Here is a 20,812-nt window from a genome sequence, read left to right as displayed (position 1 = left end):
GGAACTCCCCCGCCGCGGACGCCCTGCTGGGGCAAACTCTCCAGGCTTTCCTCCTCCTCGGCTTGACGCTGAAATCTTGTTTGTTCCTATCGCTCTCTATAAACTCTTTTCATACTCATTGCATGAAAGAAATTGTGCCATAGGTAAAATGAACATTTTCCATTGTGTTAAGCAGTGATGTGCAGGTAAAAGCAACATTTTCCTATTGTGTTGCATCTTAAATGGTCATTTGCTATTGGTGAGTTGGCGAAGTACACATTTTTTCCCCCCCATTGAGCTAAAGAGAAGTCTGCAGATAAAAGTGAGATTTTCCGTGGTGGTACTGTGGAACTTCGCTAAATACTCTGTGATATAGCAACCCAAGATAAACACTGTAATATAGGATTTTTGGACCCAAATACAAATCCTCGATATAGTGAATCCGCGAAGTAGTCCGTTAAATAGAGGTTCCACAGTAATAATTACAATTTTCCATTTTGTGATGAAGAATCGTGATCAAAGTAAAAAGGACAATTTTAATCGGGATGTGCATTTTTCATTGTGCTTTAACAGGTCAAATTAATAAGTTGTATTGTGGTGTGGAACCTTTGCATGTAGTTAAGCTTCAAGGCCTTTTAGCCTCATTTTTTCCCCCTCTACCCCAATTGTGTTTTTATGAGCGGCTAATCTATGAACAAACCCTGACTGGCCATTAGGGCTCATCGACGTTATTCATCACCTTTTAACCTTTTAGGACGCCCAAGGTTAAGGAGCACGTAAACGGCAAAAAGTGATGCTTCGAAGCTTTTTAAACACGAGTTTAAAACGCTGAAGATGACGCCTCGCGCGCACTATTTGTTTAATGCGGAATTATTAGCGTCTTAGCGCTGTGATAATGCAGACTTTTCCCCTGAGGGGGGGCGGAGAAATGGAACTTTGTCTTTTCCTGTGCTCGTGCTCTCCGGGGACTTGAAAAGGCAACATGAATAATTTGTCAAAAAACATGAAAAATTTTTTTTTTGTATCTGCGGTGTAAATTGTGCTGGCTTAGCATGTGTTCCACTTTGGAGGAGGAGGTTGGCAAAAGGTGACTATTGATTAACAATTTAAAAAAAAATACTTTTTTTGTTGCTTGTGCAAATGTGTTAAAAGGGAAACAGACAATATCAATTAAAATCACGTTCTGATTTAGAAAAGAAAAAAAACATTTCACCAGGCAAAAAAAAAAAAAGGAAACCATCACTTGAATCCCTATTTTGAGAATGTCATCCTGCCTCATAAAACTCATTAAAACTATCGTCTTAAAACGCTAACCCTTGGTTCTGATTTGAAACCGTAATTTGATCTTACTTAAAAGCCATGATAATTTCTTGAAACCCTACTTTGAATTCCAAACAACCCTGATTTTTGACACTAGTCATGTTTTGAACCCTCTATTTGGAACCCTAAATTTGTCTTTAAACACTTTTGAAACCCTAACCCGAGTTTGAAATTCTAACTCTGTCTTGACACCCGAATATGTAATATTAACCCAGGCTTAAGCTGCTAACTTGAAACTCGAACTCAAGTTTGAAAGTATAATTGTGCCTTAAAACACTTGTTTGAAGCCTTAACACTGTTTTAAAACACACATTTGAAATCCTACTAGTTTGAAACTCTAACTCTTGTTTGAAGCCCAAACCCTGGCTTGAAACCCTAATTTGACACCTTAACACTGTCTTGAAACCCTAACCTAGGTTTGACAGGCTAACTTGAAACCCTAACCGGTTTGAAGTCGTAACCACGGCTTCAAAGCCTCATTTGACTCCTTAACACAGTCTCTAAATCCTAATTTGAAACCTTTGAAACGCTACTTTGAGACTCTAATCCTATGAAAACCAAACCCGGGCTTAAAAACAAACTTTTGTACATCCTCAAACCATTTGATCTAGTATTTGAATGGCGATAGGTCGCCTTTGCTAGGTCACTTCTGACAGGACGCCTTCGCTAGTTGTTTGTCGCTTCTTAAGTCCTCCTCACTTAACCCCGATCTGGCGGGCAGGTTGCCCGCCGGCGAGGCATCAACGGGAGCTGGCGCGATGACAAGCGCTGACAAGTCCATCCATCTTGTTTGCCCGCCGGTCGCCGCAAATCGGTCGGTGCAATCAATAAGGCTCACAATGAGTGCCCCCCCTCATCCCCACCCCTCCTCCGGGTGGTCCCGACCTGACGTTAGCCCACCCTTGGCTCCTGAGGGAAGCGCTGACATTTCCAGATGTTTTCCTGGTTGCTCTGGCTTCACCTTGGGCTCACTGACCTGGAAAGTCTCCTCCGGCTGGTGCATCCGTGTTGGGAGAGGGTGTGGGGGTATGGGGGGGGGGTTGGGGGTTGTTCTCCGAAGGGGGGGGGGGGGGGGGGGGGGTCTCATGGATCCATAAAAATAGATCACTGTAATGCTTACGGGGCTTGTTTGGACTGGACCATTGGATTCCGACGGGTGGGGGGCACAGGGGGTTTACATGTCCCGACTCGATGCTCAATTGGCTGACGTTCACCAAACGGGTTAGCGTTGTGTTAGCATAGCCCTTTGTGAAAACAGCGTGCGTTAGCTTTAGCTTATTTTGCTCACAGGCTACAGATGACTTCAGTGAGCATGACTATAGTTTGAAACCGTAACATTTGCTTGAGACCAGAATCTTACCTTGAAAAACCCTAGCATTTACTTGAAACCCTATACGCTGACATTTGCCTAAAGGCCTATCCTTAGCTCAAAACGCTACTCTGAAATCCGAGCATTCTCCTGAAACTGTAATCTTATCTTGAGACTGTATTTTGAAACTCTAACGTGTTTTGAAACCCTAACCTTAACTTGAAACCCTACTTAAAAGCACATTTTCTTTCTAGCTCTTTTCTCTACTTTGAAATGTAACATTCATTGAACCCCTAACTGTGAATTGAGACAAAACACTAACACTTGCTGGAAACACGATAGTAAGGTTGAAACCCTAATTTGAAGCCCTTACTTTGCTTGAAACCCCAATTTTAGCTTGAAACCCTACTTTTATAAACCTAACCTTAGACCGAACCCCTTTTTTTTCTTGAAACCAAACCCTCACTTAAAGCCCTAATATGAAACGCAATACCTTCATTTGACTTGAAACCTTAATTTAAAACCTTATCTGGAAAGTCCACCTTGCTGGAAATGACCCATAGATTCCTTTACATATTCTCTTGTGAGACTTAATCGAAGGGATCTTTTATACCTCCTGCTCTCCTGCAAAAAAAAAAAAAAAGGAGGAATTACGAGCCAAGATGGCCGCCACCCGGCTCCGGAATGAGAGGTTTGGGCCGTTTAGTGTGAGTTAGCGTAGCGTGGGATGACCTTGGGATGCTCCATCTAGTACGCTCTCGCTCCCCCGACGAGCGACATCGTCACGCCCGCCTATTTCGGGCCTTTAGCTAGAAAGCCGCAAAAAAAAAAGTGATGGCGTGTGTCCCACTCGCGCTGTTAGCGTCGCTAGCTCACCTGTAAATGCGCGTTTTCGTGTTTGACTGCCCTCCGCAGTGCAATCGAGGCACCTGCTGTTTAAGTGGAGAACCGCCAGTATTGGGAACAAAAGGCTCGTCAACGCAACACGCCATGCACAATTTGTCACAAAAAATGAATGATTTTGTAGCAGAATAGGTCATTTTGTTTCTAAAAGATTGCATTTTAATGCAAAGAATAGTAAGTGCTGTTACTTTACACACTTCACACAAGTTTTATTTTGCAACAAAATTTTAGGATTTTGTTAATAACATTCTTGTGCTTCTTAAATATTTAGATGAAATTCATCTCTCTTTTTTTTGCAAAAAAATCTTTTTTTTTTGTAACAAATCCACAGTATTTTTTTTTTAACAAAATTAAAAACTATAATATTTGCAGTATTTCACAACCAAGTGCACTTTAGTTTGGCACAATTTGCAGTATTTCCGTGTGTACCATTGCTTTAAAAAAAAATATATCAAAATTTCAGTTTGCCATATTTTGGTACAATATTCACTATTTTTATAACAATTTTTGCAACAAAATTCACAATATTTTGCAATTAAATTGCAAATTAAATGTTTTGCAACAATAAGTGCTATTTTTTAAGTTGGATATTCGCCACAATTTAATCCAAAATGCAATATATTCTAAACCAATATTGGCTAAAATTTCCTACAAAATACTTATTGTACAAAATTTCGAAATATACCACATTTTACGTGGCCATCGATGACAGTACAATACAGTCCTGCAGATACAAACAAAGAAGACTTTCACAACTACTGTGTTCAAATATGTATCTGCTAATAGTTTTATACAGTGGATATTGTTGCAAGTTCCGGCAAATTGTTTCATGAAATCTCGCCACTTTCACATTATTAAAAAGTAAATGAGAAACCAAGTAAGCAAAGAGTCATCAAGTGGCGTAAAAGCGAGAGGTCGCACAGACTCTGGCCCACATAAAGTCCCACCCCCAATTAGTGGGCGGCGGTCTCGGGGCCACTTAGCTCTAATTACGGCGCTCCGTCGGAGGGGCCGATCGCCGGCAGGTTAATTGTTTGATCCCCCGCCATATGTGGCCGTCGCCGCCGTGGCGCGAATCCGCTTTGCCGTGCGACCGCCAGGCCGTCGCCGGAAGCCAGAGCAAACTTTGCGTGACCAACGTCAAGGTCGCCTTACTTGACTTTCGTCAATCACAACTTCCTCATGCTCATCACCAAGCACAATGAGCTACTTTGAGTTCTTTTGTTTTTTAATATATTCCTGTTTTCTTAAAAAATCTAAATTATTTCAAAATGGGAATCCGATGCAGCTGACCAGAAATTAACAATTTGCGTCCTTGTGCATCGGTTTATAGTTGGTAAGGGTCATTGCTACCATTTAGAAAACTAAATGACACGCTCACGTGCTGGCGTCCAAGCTCGACATGGCGCTCGGTCCAAATAGCTTGGCCGTCCCTCCATGATGGGGGACGGCGACTCCAAGGCGAAAGGAACCATATCACACGCATCATTAGGCGCAAATATAAACGTTGCGGCGGATGCCTAATGATGCTTTGATAAGCTGCGTGCTGGAAGTAAACATAATCTGTTGACTTTCAATTCTTTTCAGGTACACAGCACAACTATGTTGGCAATGAAGGCCTCAAATAGCATGTGGCAAATATGTAAATAAAGTTGTTACTTAAAAAAATAAACATTTTGGACCACATTTTGCCACTTGGGGTCAATGCTTATTGGCACATTAGTGGTGAATTAATTAAATATTCACATGGTGACAAGGATGGTATTTTCCATTCGGAGTCATTTGGACCAAACTTCGTGGGGCAGCTGGAAGAAAATGTGTTATGGGCGCTACAGTACAAAGAACATTTTCTGAGAAAATAGCTACAATGTTGAGATTAAAATTGTGTTTTAATCTTAGTTTCTTAAGATTTCACATAAAAATTATTATTATTATTATTTTTTTTAATAACTCACTTTTTGCCAAGGGAGGGGGGGAAACAACTTTTTTTTATGATACCCCCCGCCCTGAAATGTTAGACTTTTCCCTACTCAAATAAAAACAAATCTTCAAATATGCTTTTCTCCCCCAAACTTTTTTTTGTGACTATAAAAAACATTTTCTCCCTCAAGTTTTTTTTTCTGAAAAAGATGCGTGTGAAAAAGTAGTTTTTGTCCAAAAATTATATTTTTGTCTTTTGATAATTAAAAAAAAAATCTCTACAAAAACTTTTTGGGAAAAAAATTACCACACAAAACTTTTTTTCTTCTATTGCAAATAAACTTCTATGCTAACAAGACTTTTTTTTTTAAAATTCTAATAAACATGTTTTCTTTTTCTATTTTCTTTTGACTTTTTCGCTAAAGAAAACTCATTCTTTTTATCTGAAAATTGCAAATCTTGTCATAAAATATTGTTCAAACTGCCGTATTTTCCCTTAGAAATGTGAAAAAAATGCCTTTTCCTTAAAGAAAAACAGTCTAAAATCGTCGTTTTTCTTGATTTCATTTTCCCTCATTTTCCCCATATACATATATAGCAAAAAAATAACAGAGCTATAGTGTTGTTGAATGTGCCGTTTTCATGGAAATCACATTCCTGGCTTGTCATCGGAACCCTGAAAGAGTTGATAAAACAGTCGCGACAGATGATGTGATCTCCGAGTGTGAAAGTGCGTCCGATCCAATCGCGGCCAGCAATCAGCGCTCACTGTCATGGCTTTGACCGATTTAGCGACCGCGCGTGACGTCGCCGAGCAAGAGCAATTTGAAAGGAAATAAATATGAGAAGGCAGCGCGCGTGACATTCCGGATGGAAATCGCATGATCTAACATGCTAACATTTTGATGTGCTGTGAAATGTCACATTAGAGTGCCGGGATTGTGATGATTGGATGGCGGCCTGCTCGGGAAGATTCAGATTTGTCCGTGTGTGTCGGCCCCCGCGGCAATATGTTATTTGTTTGATCTCAATTTGCTCGCCGCTGCATCGCAGCTGACACTTGAGTGACATTTCATCTGCAGCCAATCGGCTCCCCGTGACACATGTTCCGTCTTAGGGGGGAATTGTTGTGATACTTTGAACCCAAACACCGTCAAGGCGGCAAGATGATTTCATATTGAAAAACAGTAAAGTGAGAATATTACAATATTTGCTACACTTGGGCAGTGTCTTTACAAAGATAATCAAGCTGACTTTTGATTGACGCCGACGGACAGATTCTATAATTGTAGACTGATTCCAACGTGTGTTTATTCTGCTTTAAATTCAAAATAGTCACCTACTGCCTCATCTCTTCTCGTGGAGTTGATTGTTTACAGCTATGTGATTTCGGTCGAGTCATGACGTTGCCATGTTTCCGCCCGCACCCAATGACGACAAATCAAATGGACTTCCAATGAGCCTCCAATTTTGCAGCAGACAAAAGATATAGGAGCAGTTCAGCTGTGAGAGACAAATAGAAAGAGAAAGATTTCAAAATGACGAGCTTCATGAGACTTTTTGTTGTAGGTCGACTCACGTTAGACATGCCTACCAAATTTGTTGCTAAGTATAACTGGCTTTGGGGGCTGAATAAAAAAAGAAAAGAAACACGTTTTATGGTAAGTCAGACCTTTAAAATGTTCAGTTCAAACCAAAAAGGCTGATTTTCTGTGTCCTTTTTTAGCATAGTGTGAGACTCTTTTTTTTTTTTTTTTGTGGGTTTACTAATTATAGACTGAATATTATCCTGCTAAGTGAAACTGACTTTGGGGACTTGAATAAAAGAAAAAGAAAAAGTATGCTTCCAATCAAAATGGCAGACTTCCTGTGTTTTTTTCTGACATTGCTTCTCAAGACTTTTGTGTGGCTCTACTCATGTTCGACATTCAAATTTCATGTCGCTTGGTTTAACTGGCTTTGGGGTTCTGAATTTTCAAAAGATTCCATTGCGTACATTTTCACCACCAAATGTTGTGTGGGAAAGCCTTCAAAAGACCCTAAATTACACCATGTCCAATTTCTTCATCTTCCCGGTAGTCTTTCAGCAGGTGTGATCATTTGGCCGTGGCAGCGGGGGTTAGGACGGGTGGGGGTGTCTTTTCAGCTCATTTTCAGAGCGCGACCGATCATTCGGATTGGATGAAATCCATCATTTTCCAGCGGAGCGGCTCACGCGTGGCGCCACCCGCACCTCGCCTGTGGAAAAAATGGCCCATTCCACCGCCAGCCCTTTATTAGATTAACCTATTTAATGCACTTCATTAACATGTCAATGAAGCACGCCACACAGCCATTAAACATGATGAGATGACGACAATTGGATTTTTTTTTTTTTTTTTTTTGCAGAAATGTATCACGTTTAATTTGGATGCTCAGGAGAAAGTTCTTGTATTAATTTGAAGGCGTTGTCATGGCGATCACCATCTGAACTTTTGAAACTTTCCCTATGAACAGGAGCTACTCTACTGTATTTTTCAACTGATAAAAATAGTACTCATTTGAATATTTTTTTACCTCATTTTGTGAAAATTCCATTTAAACTGTAATCGTGTTTGTCCCCCAAATTTACTTTGGCTGAGGTTAAAAAAAAAGAAAAAAAAAGGCTCTTGATCTGGTATAAGTAACAACTGCATGGCTGCCCATCGCGACAAAATAGCAAGAGGAATCCAAACTGCAAATTGCTTCCTGCCCGACGGCGACCGAGCTACTGTGATGAAAGCGAACGGCAGCAAATTCGTCACGTTTGCGTGTTAATTACGGCGGGAGTGATGAGTAACTAACGAGGATGGTCGGCGAGCGGGCTGCGGGTCAGACGTAATCACCGAGATGCGCATCAGCGCTATTGATCGCCTTCTGGGCGTTTTGGCAGGGCCGCACGCCGACGCTCGTTTATAAACCGCGCCATTGCCGATAATCATCAATCTCGTCACTTTCCCTCTGAATCTGAATAGGTAAAAAAAAAAAAAAAAGTATTTTTCACACGTATATCCCTTAAAATTGCAGCATCAGAGCTGGAACAGAAACATATAGCAGATAAAGCCTCTGCCTTTCATACAGGGCACAGCAAAGGCAGCAAATAAACACTTTCACGCAGAAGCACAACAATCACGTTAGATGACATCATCGACTGGTGTGACCTATAGCTGTTAGACAGCAACATTTCAGGTTTCACACAGAACCCAGTGCATGCAAAATATAGCCACTTTCACCCAGAAGCACAGTGTTCCACAATCAGATGTTTTATAACGTCTATCGTGACTTGCAGAAGGCGCATTTCTGAGTTTCACACAGACCCCAGTTAAGACAACATGAAAGCTATTTTTTTCACAGAAACACAGCATCCCATAATCAGGTCATGTTAAATCATTTCAGATAGCAATCCTCGGTTTCATGCAAAGCCCAGCGAAGGTGGCATTGAGACACTTTCATCCAGAAACACAGCATCCCTCAATCAGATGGCATCAGAGTCTGGTGTGACGTAGAAAATAGTTTCCAGAGAGTGACGTATGAGGAGTCACACAAAGTGAAGTTTCACACAACATGAGTAAGGTGTGACTCATAAAATTGTTGTCTGACAGCAATGTTTTGTTTTTCACAAAGAGATCAGCAAAAGTTGCAAATCAACTTCACCCAGAACACAGCACCTTGCAATCAGATAATATTAGATGATGTCAGTGTCTGGTAATATATAAAATAGTTGTCAGACAACAATGTTCCGGGCTTCACACAGAACTCAACAAAGGTGACTTAAAGCTACTTACACAAAGTAACAACAGCATCCTGCTATATTGTAATGTTAGATATCATCTGTGTTTGGAGTGACTTGCAGGCGGTGAATTTCGGGGTTTCACACAGAGCCCAGCAAAGGTTGCACATAGAGCTACTTTCTCCCAAGAACACAGCACCCCATAATTGTATGATGTCATATGACGACAGCATCTGGTGTGGCAGCTTCATCTTTCACACAGAACCTAGTGAAGGTCAAATTTAGCCCCTTTCACCGAGTGACACAGTGTCCCATAATGTTAAATAAGGTCAGCATCTGGTGTTCCGACAGAACAGCAACCTGGAAAGTGGTTGAAAATGCACCGGCAAATCGTTGTCGGGTAGATTGCCAGCCAACTTTTTGTATTTTTAAATGACCTCAGGCTGATTGTCCACGTCGGCGGTATTAAGGCGCTAAATGGTGATGGCGTGAAATGCCAAGGGGACTCATCATCATCCTCAGGCCCATCCACACTTTTTACTGCTTTTCTCAGGCTAATTCATTTGGTCACTCGAGTTCCGGCAGAATATTCTCCTGTCATTTGTGCCGACAGTCACACTCATAAAAATGATCGAGTCCAGATAGAAACGCTTTTTTCTCTCTCACTCTATTTAATAACGATGATGATTATTTCCACTGTCCTCTTCAAGCTTTTCATGATTGACGCGGAACATGCGGACACAACACGTAAGAGATGTTGAATTATTTTTGGGTCAAAAAACAATCTGACAAATTGATTTGTAATCAGATTTTTGGACCAAGTATTCAATCTCATTATACTGCTATCGACTGCGATCAATATCCGTATTGATCCCTCCGTCCACTGCCCCGGTTGCCATTTTAACTTGTTGCCGTACCGTTCGGCGCATTGCACGTGCGCGGCTGACAACTTTGCTCGCGCTAATGTCTCTGTTCGCCGCGCGTGAATCATGCGCGCTGGCAGCGGGCGCGAGCGAGCGCATAAAAACGAGTTATGACTCGCCGTCAGCGAAGAAGCGGCAGATCCGCCAAGGAGACCTTTTTAGTGCCGACATATGCCCGGGAGACTCGGAGGATATTATGTTTCTGATGTATGGCCGCTAGTGCAAACACTGCTAAGCGGATGATGAGTCCGGCGGCTAATGACGACTGCTAGCTGTTAGCATCCCGGTTATGTGGAATTGCGCAGCCGGCGGCGGCGCTCCGGGGAAAGCTCGTTTCCTCGGCTCTCCCGCAGTGCTTTGCCGTGTTTGCGCCATTTTAGGCGCGATTGATTCGTTACTCGGGGCGTGCCTGCAGCCGTCTCCTCCAGCTTGTTTGCTCTTATGAATTGATCACGTACGCTTTTTGTCAATAATATGGATCGCTGCGTAAGGAGTTGCAGTTGTTTCTGTGCGCCGCTGGCAGGATTTTCCATATTGCCGCGAGAAACACGGGGAAAACTCCGAGAGTCGTGTGGTAACGCGTGATCGGTCTCGTGATGACAAACATACGAGTGTTGGTCGTTGTTCCATCGAAAACATTCAAATGTTCTGCCTGTAATTCATAGATTTATTTTAAGCATTAAGGAACCATCAAAGAAGTTACTTTATTCATTATCCATCATTTTTTAATTAATCAACCGATTATTCGCTTATCAGAATTTTATTGTGTCCAATATCGAAATTGATTCGCGCACAAGTCATGACAAACATACAATTGTTGACGGTCATTTGGGCATATGGAAATAACCTGTGATGAGCCACATGCTGCTTCATCAAAGCTGCGACCTCCTCTGGTAAATTTCAATTTCTTGCTGCTCACGAACATGCAATTGTTGACAGGTAATTGGTGCACAGATGTGGAACCCACCCCTAATTTAACTTCCACACAGACCACACGTAAACATCAATTTATTTATTTATTTTATAGTTAACGCAGCGCGAGACTCTCGGAAAAGTGCACAATAAGCACCATTTCATTTGATCTGTGTTTTACACGGCAACTATTGCAAGTTCCCTAATTGACTTTCCTCTCATCGTCTTGTCTTGATCAATTTTACATCAAGTGTCAATGATTAATGAGCTATGCAAGTTTGATGGAGGATCTTTTTTTTTTTTTTGGTGGGGTGGTGGTAGTCTCGTCTGAATTTGTTCTTATCTGAAGAGATAAGAATACATAAAATGTATCGTTCAGACTTGTTGCCATCATTTCATACGGATTTTCTCCATGCTTGTCCTTTTTATTTGGTGCAATATTTTTTAAATAATTTTTTATATATTATTTGTATTTATTTCATTTAAAATACATCTATTTTTATATATTATTTGTTAGTATATTGGAATATTATATTCATTATAGTAATATTTATGCCTCAACCGATGGATCGCTTCTTTTCTATTTTTAAACTAAAATTGAATATTTTCGTATTTTCCCTTTTTTTTTTTTTTCAAAACCAGGATGCCTTTCTCCACCCCATCCCGCGCGTGTGTTGCCCCGCGTCGTCCCCCTCCTCCCTCTCTGCTGACGTCAGCGCGGCAGCGCGCTTGAAATAGGGCGGCGGAGGTGCGCGGCGCTCTCAGACCAAGAAGACGAGGAGGAGGAGAGAAACCCGCCACGAAGAGGAGGAGGAGGATGAGAGAAGAAGCCGCAGAGAGAGGAGCCCGGAGGATGGCGAACCGCCGCTGACACTTTGGGAATCCAAAACGGTGCGCGCGCACAAACGCAGCCGAGAAGCACACGGGAGTGTCGCACTTGGACTCTTTTGGCATCTTTTTTTTTTTTTCCGTCTGGGAAGTAACACGGGTAAGTTAGTTGGTTGTGATGTTTACACATAGACTTGTGTGTGGCTTTTGTATGACAGCTGATCATGTTGCCGAGATGTGAGCTGTGTTTTGCATTTGCGTGCCAATAGTGACAATTTGCACCAGTGTTGCCCGTTGCGCCGCTGAATTGCACGCCACATGTCGGCACACACACACACGCACGCACGCACACTAGCTGGAGTGATTTATGACGATGATTTATGATGATGGAGCTCATGTCATGTGGCGGGACTTTCAGACGAGCGTCTTCAAAGAAGGATTAAGAAACACTACAGTGTGTTTTAAGGAGTAGAGCCGTATCACGATACTGTTGCAAAACGATATATTACACCCCCCCCCCCCCCACACCCACCCAAAAAAAGGAGTGTGATTCGTGATCATACCTACGTGAGGGAACAAGTGGGAGATTATTGATCCGCATGAATGAGAATATTAATATTGGATGTGGTGTGATGATGTCGTATCGGGATATCAATATGTGGTCTCACTGAAAGTGTGGAAAAGATCGTAAAACCGTTCTCTGTTGGGACAAAATATCAATATCCACGTTTATCGCACTGTTTTCTGTTTTGGTGCATCATCAATATTTGATGTTGGTGTATTGATTCGGTATGGCGGGAGCAAATTTTACAGCGTTCTGAAAAATGAAATCGTTCTCTGGTGTTTTGATGTACGTATCGTGTTGATACTTAATGTTGACGTATCGATACTGGAGTTGCATATCAATATTTTCAATTTCAATATTCTCTCATAGGTTCTAAAAAAACCCTTTTAATTCAAAACAATATCATGTATCATGCCGTAGTATCAATAGGTATTTGTTGGTATAACAATACACTGTAATGTATCATGATTTTGATATTTTGTACCACCACTACGACGTGAAGGTACTGAAAAAAAATAAAATAAAAAATGATTCTCTGGTGGGACTAAATATCAACATTGCACCTTAATCTGTTGCAGTGTTGTATAAATTTTTGATTTCGGTTTAGCTCTCCAAGGTCCATAAAATAAAATAAATGGCCGAGATATAATGATATAACCATGTATTTTATCGTTATCCGTTTTCGATACAGTACAGTATCGCGATATCCAAATCCAACACTACCATTGCGGCATGAGCGCTGTCCAAGGTACTGAAAACAAATCATTCCTTTGTGTCTTTTAGTAGAGGGACATGTATCACAACAAGTGATATTTGATGTTGGTATCATTTGTTTTTGATCTCATCTAAGGTACTGCCCCCCCCCACACACACACACACACACAAAACATTCTCTGCATGATTGCAGATTAATAGTGATATCACCACGTATCACGTTCCAGCAATTTAGACCAAATACAAAAATGGTGCAAAGCCATACCACATCATGTCCTGCTTTGAGCTATTTTTCCCTTTCTTTTCACCAGGCAGTAGCCCATAATCATAATCATAATAATCATATATAATAACAGAGGAGAGCATCGTATCCGGCTGTATGACTTTATGAGCACAGTGGGTCGTTGAGTTCGGAAGGCGGCTTCAATTGTGCCACGGGTCACATGGAGGCATGTTGACATCATGGCCACCGTAGATTAGGAGCCACAATTATTGTTTGCGGTCGGACTCCATGTTGGTGGGAAGAAGGTGTTGGATTTATATATATGTATTATATATATATATATATATATGTATATAGGCAGCATTTTGTATTTATCCGACATTTCCCCGTACGTAAAAACGTTTTGTTGCTTGTTAATTTTGTAACCGCTGGCAGCGCTTACGGGTGCTGACGGTGTGCGTGTTCTTTTTTTTGTGTGTGTGTGTGTGTGTGTGTGTTCCCGAGACGCTGCCTTGATCAAAGCGAGACACGGTTTGTGCCACACAACAACAACAAGAAGGAAGTGAATCTTTTCCACGCGCTCAAGTGAAGCGGCTGATTCGGAATGACTTTTTTTTTCGTTTCGCTACTTGAATGTGTTACTTGACTGTCCTTTTTCTGATAAGTGAGAGGTGGTATCATCCTGACTACCGATACCAGGTATCGGTATCAGTGCCAATACGAGTCTTACCATTATCGGCTGCCCTCCTGCAGCCATTTTGCGATCAGGGACTAGAAATTAGACATTATATGAATACAAAGTTGCCATTCATTTTTTGCCATTTTTTTTAACTACAATCTTTAAAAATGCATCCGCTAATACATATTAAATTGTAAAAATAGCCCAGCATTGTTGTAAAACACTATTATGTTTATTATATATAATGTGTTTTTATGACTGGAGCGCGCCTCACAACCAGGAAATGGACGCGTGCAACGGTTGCGCCATGATCTGAAAAAAGAAATTAAAAATAGCCGTTTCTTCTTTGGTTGTTGCTTCAGGTCTTTCCGGTGAACTGCTGTTGATATAGCGCCTCTATAATGGCGCAACACTGCAACTGCAGTTAGAATGCATTGCTGCCGAGCTCAATCAACACAGCCGGAGAGCGATATGAGTGGCTCAGGCTGGAGGTGGCCGCCTCTGAATTCTGTACACAGGAAAAACGCTGCGGCATAACTGATCTTGGTTGGCACATACACAATTTTGCCAAGTTTCTGGGTTAAGTTTCAGCCCTTTGACTTCTACCTAGCAACAGATGACCCTAACAGAGCAAAAGAAAAATTGAGCATTTCTCGTGACAATGTTCTTCAGCCACTTTGAATTCTGCTTAGCGATAGATGATGTAACCAATACAATGAATTAATTCCACCTAAAATCTTTAGTTTGAGGATGGATTTTTTTTCCCCTATGAAATTGGTTGATACATTTGATTACAAACCACATTTATTTCTTTTCATTTTCCTGTTATGTTGCCCATAAAAGTTGGGGTGACTTCTTGTTCCTGCCACGTCTCCCTTTCCTTTATTTGTCTTGTGTGGCAGTGGAGCCAGGGAAGTAACATAAAAATGAACTTGGCTGGCGCATTTTTGTTGTTGTTGAGCTCTTCGGGGGTCATGAATCCTTTAGCCGTGACCTCTGCCCAACTAATGATCATGAAATGAATCCGAAACGCTTGTAATTACTCCTGCCAGGTCTCCCTGTCCTTTATCTGCTAATTTCCGCTCAGAATTCTGCCTTAAACGTTGCAGGCACGACTTCTGTTGCTTATTTTTTCTCCTTCTGTGAAATTTTAAAATGTAACATGTCTGTTAGAACAAAAAAAAAGTAAAAGTATTGTCCCCCCCCCCCAACTTCCGTGATGCATCCCAGCTCGCTTGTTGATTTTGATGGAGGGCGACGGCGCAGCAGCTCGTGTAGCAACCCGAGATGATGGCAGGCCAGTTTTCTCCTTGTCCGACTCATCTTTTATTTACGCAGCCAACTCCAAATGCGCTTTAGTATGACGCCAGCCGAGATGCGACACAGTCCTCATTCAAACCCGGCCAGCCAAAATAATGCTTGCTTATACATTTGAAGGGTTTCGTATCAGCAATGATGCATCATCATGTTTCCCAGTATAATGTGGAGCAAACAACAAAGCTATCCCCTCGGGTGGACCAAAGCCTGTTTCCTTGCCGCCTTCATGCTTTTTGACTTTGATTTGTCTGGCTTTGCAAAAAAAAAAAAAAAAAGGAAACAGAAAAACACCCAGAATATAATGAGCCGTACTGCAGGTTTAAAAACGATACACACAGAGAAAATTACAAATAGTGAGTCAAGCCGTTTAGCCGCACATCCTGATGAGCCTGGCGTGAGATGATATTGACATTTAAAAGAATACACACACTCTAGGACTCATTTCTCAATTTTTTTTTTGTATGTAAACACATTAAAGCTAAGCAGTAGCCTCACTTTTACTTAATTTCTCATTGGATAATGCATGGAAATCTGCCATATTCGCTCTGTCGTGATCTCTGAAGAAAAAAGAAAAAAAGAAAAAAAATCAGCCCCTGTCACCAGTTTCACTGATCGACATGAAATTTAATGGACACGTCTATCATAACAGGACACACAAAAAAGTCTCAAGAACCCATGCCCAGAATTCAACAAGACATCGGCCATTTTGGATTGAAAGAGGCATTTTCACTCAGTAGAAATCCCTGGAAAGAAAAAAATAGCCCCTAACACCAGTTTAACTGATCAATATAAAATTGGGTAGACAGTTGTATAATAACAGGATGCATGAAAAAGTCTCAAGGTCCCATGCCCGAAAATAAACAGGAAGTCGGCCATTTTTGTTTGAAGCAAAGAACTTCACTTAGTAGCTTGCACTAACAAATTAGAAAAAAAATAGCCCTCAATACCAGTTTAACTTATCAATATAAAATTGTGAAGACAAGTCTATCACAAGAGGACGCACGAAAAAAAGTCTCATTTGGGTTCCGAGCAGCAATTTGTTGTCAATTCCAGCCTGTTGACAAAGAAATATTTGTAAATAGTCCATCCTTTTTGTTATGTTTTTTTCCCCCCCGCAGCTTGTTACGCTCCTTTAAGTCAGATTTAGAGCATTAAAAAACAATACGACAAACAGGGAAAATCACAGATGGCGAGTCACGTTATTTAGCTACACACTGAGATGAGCCTGCTGTGAGATATTGAAATTAAAAGGGACAGTCATGCCCAGACAATGCTGCCCTATCACTTGCTTTGAATAATAATAATGATTCTGAGCGGCCCACGGGGACGCTGGTGACTTTTTTTTTTTTCCCAGCCACCCGCCCGTTCCGCTGTTTTCCCTGTAGCCACTTGAAATTCCGCTCACTAATGTTGAACTTCCGCAAATGACCTTTGCTGACTCGGCCCGCTCCAGCGGCTCGGGGCAAACAGGCGGGTGACCAAGAGCACGGAAAAACACGGCCGAGGTGTTCACGGAAAGGTTGCCTCCCAAATATTGGATCCATGGAGTCAAATGTCATTTTGTAAAAATGATGGATATTTTGTGTGTTTAGATTCGACCAGAATAAACCTTGAGTTCTTCTGCATTGGAATGTTCCTGTTTTATAGTAGCGGTACAAGAACAGCAGCAAGACTGGTTAGCAGCTCTGTATTTATAATAAACGTATGTAACAATTATGTAAGAAGTAGCGTGACAACGATACATGAACACATATTACAGAAACAAAATCCTGCAAATGCTAATGTGAGAACAGAAACGAGAGTACACTAAATTTTGTTGAGCACATTTTACTCCAAAAAGAGTCTATTTAGTCCCACTCTAAACACAGTAAAATTTACACTTGAAAGAAAGTAAATTTTTCTGTTTAGAGTGGGACCAAATAGACAGTAAAATTTACGCTACAAAATGTAGTGCAGTTTTTGTACTCCGGCCAGGGCTGGTGTCGACTGTCTTTTTGTGAAAAAATTGCTTTCTGATTCAGATGTTGCCACATTAGCTTCTTGCGCTAACCACTGGCAATGCGCTTGTGGTTGGTGGTACAGTACAAGCCCTCCAGGGACCCTCTTAGCTCCCGCAGTTTTTATCCCTCCTGGGGGAATCCTGGATTTAGCCCTCGTGATGGTGTTCCCCTGACCGAGTCCCCCTAAGGAACGTCAACGTGTCCGACTTGAATTTCGACTAAGAGCAGTCGAGCGGGAGTTGACGAGGCGTGTAAAAAAAAAAAAAAAAAAAGAGGTGCAACATGGGAGCTTCTTTTTTTTTCTCCGGAGAAGAGATGGACTGCGTGTTTTTTCTGTCAAGACGCCTTAAGCTGCATGCGCTATGGCGGGCGGTGGCGGTGTAGGTCAGGCGATAATGAATTCTCAGGCAGTTGATAAGAGAATGCAGCCTTGCTAAGCTAGACATCAACCGCGTCCTTTTGTGTGTCGCGTGGGTAGCGGAGCATGAGTCAAGTGAATATGTTAGCTTTTTCTCTCCTTGTTTTCAATGACTTGGTGTTGCTTGATTTATTTATTTTTGTACGCATTGTGTACTTCGTGAGGGCCCGGCCTCAACATGCCCAAGAACTCACCAAAGAGTCTACTGGTGGGAATGTATTTTAGATGTCAAGATCAATCCCTGGGGTCGTCCCCTAACAGCAGATTGAAAAATCAACATGAAATTCAGCAGACAGGAAGTCAGCCATTTTGTTTTGAAGCATCTTTTTTTCCCAGTCAATCGCTCTCCATGCAAAGTTAGAAAACATCAGCCCCTGATTACAGATTCACCAATCGACACAATATCGGATAAACATGTCTAGGTGATGGTGTCCCCAAATTCAACAGGGTGTTGACCATTGAAGTTTACAAAATACATTTTCACACAGTAGCTATCTCTTGGAAAGTTGTTGGTGCGGCATGGCTTAGTGGTAGAGTGAGTGTCCAGAAAAGTGCTATATAAATTTATTATTATTATTATTATTATTATTATTATTATTATTATTATTATTATTATTATTATTATAATTAGAGTGGCTGTCTCCAAGATACTGAACCTCCAGTTGCTCCTGATGACGCACATCAATAGTGAATGCGTAGTCAGTGTGAAGTGTTTTTTGGAGTGCCTTAATAGGTGGGAAAATGCTATCTACTGTAAGTGGAAAGACCAAAGAACCAATCCAGAATTGGATGAGTGTGTTTGTTATAACAGGAAGTATAAAAAAGTAGTTGAAGGCAGTTTCGGGGCAAAATTCCAGGCCCTTGAAAAATTCACCCCCACATGAGCAGTATGTCATTATTTGTACCATTTGGTTCGCACATTCCCACAGACAATAAAAAAAAAAAAATCATATTTAACATTGAAATTCGTCAAATTTCGTTCTCCTTTGGATTTATTTACTGAAACGTGCAAAAAAAAAACAATAGCAAGTGGCAAATATTAGATTGATTTTGACCAGGTGGAAGGGAAAAAGAAAAAGAAAAATCCTGATCTCTAAAATCTCTTCCAGCAGTCACTGTCAGCGCTTAAAAGTGACACGCCGTCAACTTTCTACCCGTCCTCTAGGCGCCGGCGTGCCACGCCGGCGCTTCCATTACGGCGAGTGACAGTTCATAACCTTATCTTTCTGCCCGAGAAAAAAAAAAAGCTCCAGTGCTCATGTGCGGCGTGGGGAAGATAAGCAGGAGTATAGAACATGCGATACCAAGGCTGGCGCTGACCCGTCACTTCTTTTGCTATTTTTTTTTTTCTTCCAAAAGCTCAAGACGAATCCAGGAGGCTGATATGAGATGAGTGCATGGCTGTCACAACGGAGTCAAAGTGTTAAACTCCATCCTCCTCTGTGTCTCTCTTTCCTGTCAGAAATGCTAACAGACGCCGCTTCAGATGCACAAGGCTAGCTTAAGAGGTTACAGTCGGTCTTTGTTACAACAGTACGAATTCCATCCATCCATATAACTCGGTCACTTCTTACTAGGCCTTACTTTTCTATTTATTAATGATGCTAGACATTTCTTCCAATTTTCATGTTGAAGGGAAACTGCCTTCAGGGGCTCGCTGAATTAAAAAACAAAATCTGTTGGAGAAATGTGTTTTTGAAGGGCTCCTGGAAACTGCTTAAGCAAACCTAAAACGTCCGCTCTGAACCAAAACGGAACAGTTCCTGTATTTTTTTTGTCGGTCTTCTCATGATAGACATGGCTGCCAAATTTCATGTAGATTAGTGGAACGGGTTTCGGGGAACTCCCAAATGATGTCATAGTTTCTTTAGCATTAGCGTGAATTTTGCGGACAAACAAGACCACACCTGCAGTGAGCGATGAGCTGTTTGTGTGTGTGTGTGCGTGCGTCCTTCCGTGTAAGGCCTTCGCAGGGGAGCCAATGAATATTTTACATTGACCTAAAAAAAAAAAAAAAAAAAAGTCAGCACGAAGGCTGAAAGAAGGTGATATATCTTCAAGGCATGTCCGATATATTCCTACGTGATTTAGTCCATAAAAAAAAAAAAACTAACTCTCTGGTGAAGGTAAACAAGCCAAAATAGAAGAAAATCAATATTTTTGAAGTTTTGATGTCCATGCGCTGGGCTATTAAGACTTCTTTCATTGACTCTCTGCCTTCTAATACATTTTAAAGTGTAATGAGTATAAAGTATATGAGTGCATTCGAGCGTGTGCGTGTGTACTTGTACATACTACATTGTGAGGACCAAAATACGTCTTTAACCAACAGATTGAGGACATTTTTGTGAAGTGAGGACATTTTGGCCAGTCCTCACAACTCAAGACCTCTTTTTGAGGGTCAAGATTTGGTTTTAGGTTGAGTTTAGGTTTGAGTTGGGTTATGGTTGAGGTTAGGGTAAGAAATAGGGGTAGGCAATCATTGTTGATGGTTGGGGTTAGGGGGAGGGGCTAGGGAATGCATTATGTCTATGGTTGTCCTCGTAATTATATAAGTACAGTGTGTGTGTGTGTGTGTGTGTGTGTGTGTGTGTGTGTGTGTACGCACGGCACACACATTAGCAGACAGTGACTGGCAGATCTCATTTGCCACTTAATTTTCAAGAGCGAGCGCCCGTCAGCCCGGCGGCGATTACGGCTGGCGAACGACATCAGCGGCAGTTCCTGGAAAGAGTGAGACGTTCACTTCCTGTTACCCTCTTGCAAGTCTTTTGATGAGCACTAATTTTGCAATTTGTTTAATTTAGTGCAATTTTGCGTGCTTTTGTGTTTTGGGAAAGGTGGGCCAAACTGACAATTCATCAAAACAAGCCTAAAATGGCGGCTTCAAACCAAATTGACTGACTGTGTGTTTTGGGTTGGGGTTCTTGAGACTTCTTTGTTGGGCTAAGGATGATAGACCTGCCTATCAAATGTCATTTTGTCAAGTGAAACTGGCTCTAGAGGCTGAAAAAAATCTCTTACCATGAGATTATCTTTGAAGGACCACTGAAA

The 20,812-nt window shown here is 41.4% G+C and overlaps 1 protein-coding gene and 1 long non-coding RNA gene across 3 annotated transcripts in view; one reads left to right on the top strand and one right to left on the bottom strand.

Moving 5' to 3' along the window:
* Positions 1–20,812, bottom strand: part of LOC144036599 (uncharacterized) — a 129,186-nt gene that overhangs the window by 14,181 nt on the left and 94,193 nt on the right. Inside the window, exon 4 of one of the 2 annotated variants that reach the window (XR_013288683.1) lies at positions 6,788–6,934. The exons of the other annotated variant lie outside the window; for it this stretch is intronic. This is a non-coding gene — a long non-coding RNA (uncharacterized LOC144036599). Of the gene's footprint in view, positions 1–6,787; positions 6,935–20,812 lie in introns of those variants that run through there. 2 annotated transcript variants of the gene reach the window in all.
* The window catches only part of fstl4 (follistatin-like 4), a 120,618-nt gene that overhangs the window by 19,467 nt on the left and 80,339 nt on the right, over positions 1–20,812 (top strand). Inside the window, exon 4 of the mRNA XM_077547344.1 lies at positions 11,657–12,002. The gene's annotated coding sequence lies outside the window, so the exon portion shown is untranslated. The remainder of the gene's footprint in view (positions 1–11,656; positions 12,003–20,812) is intronic.

Source organism: Vanacampus margaritifer, chromosome 16 (assembly GCF_051991255.1).
Source record: "Vanacampus margaritifer isolate UIUO_Vmar chromosome 16, RoL_Vmar_1.0, whole genome shotgun sequence".
Classification (NCBI taxonomy): domain Eukaryota; kingdom Metazoa; phylum Chordata; class Actinopteri; order Syngnathiformes; family Syngnathidae; genus Vanacampus; species Vanacampus margaritifer.
Note: the sequence above shows the minus strand (reverse complement) of the source record. Positions and strands in the feature narration are given on the sequence as shown.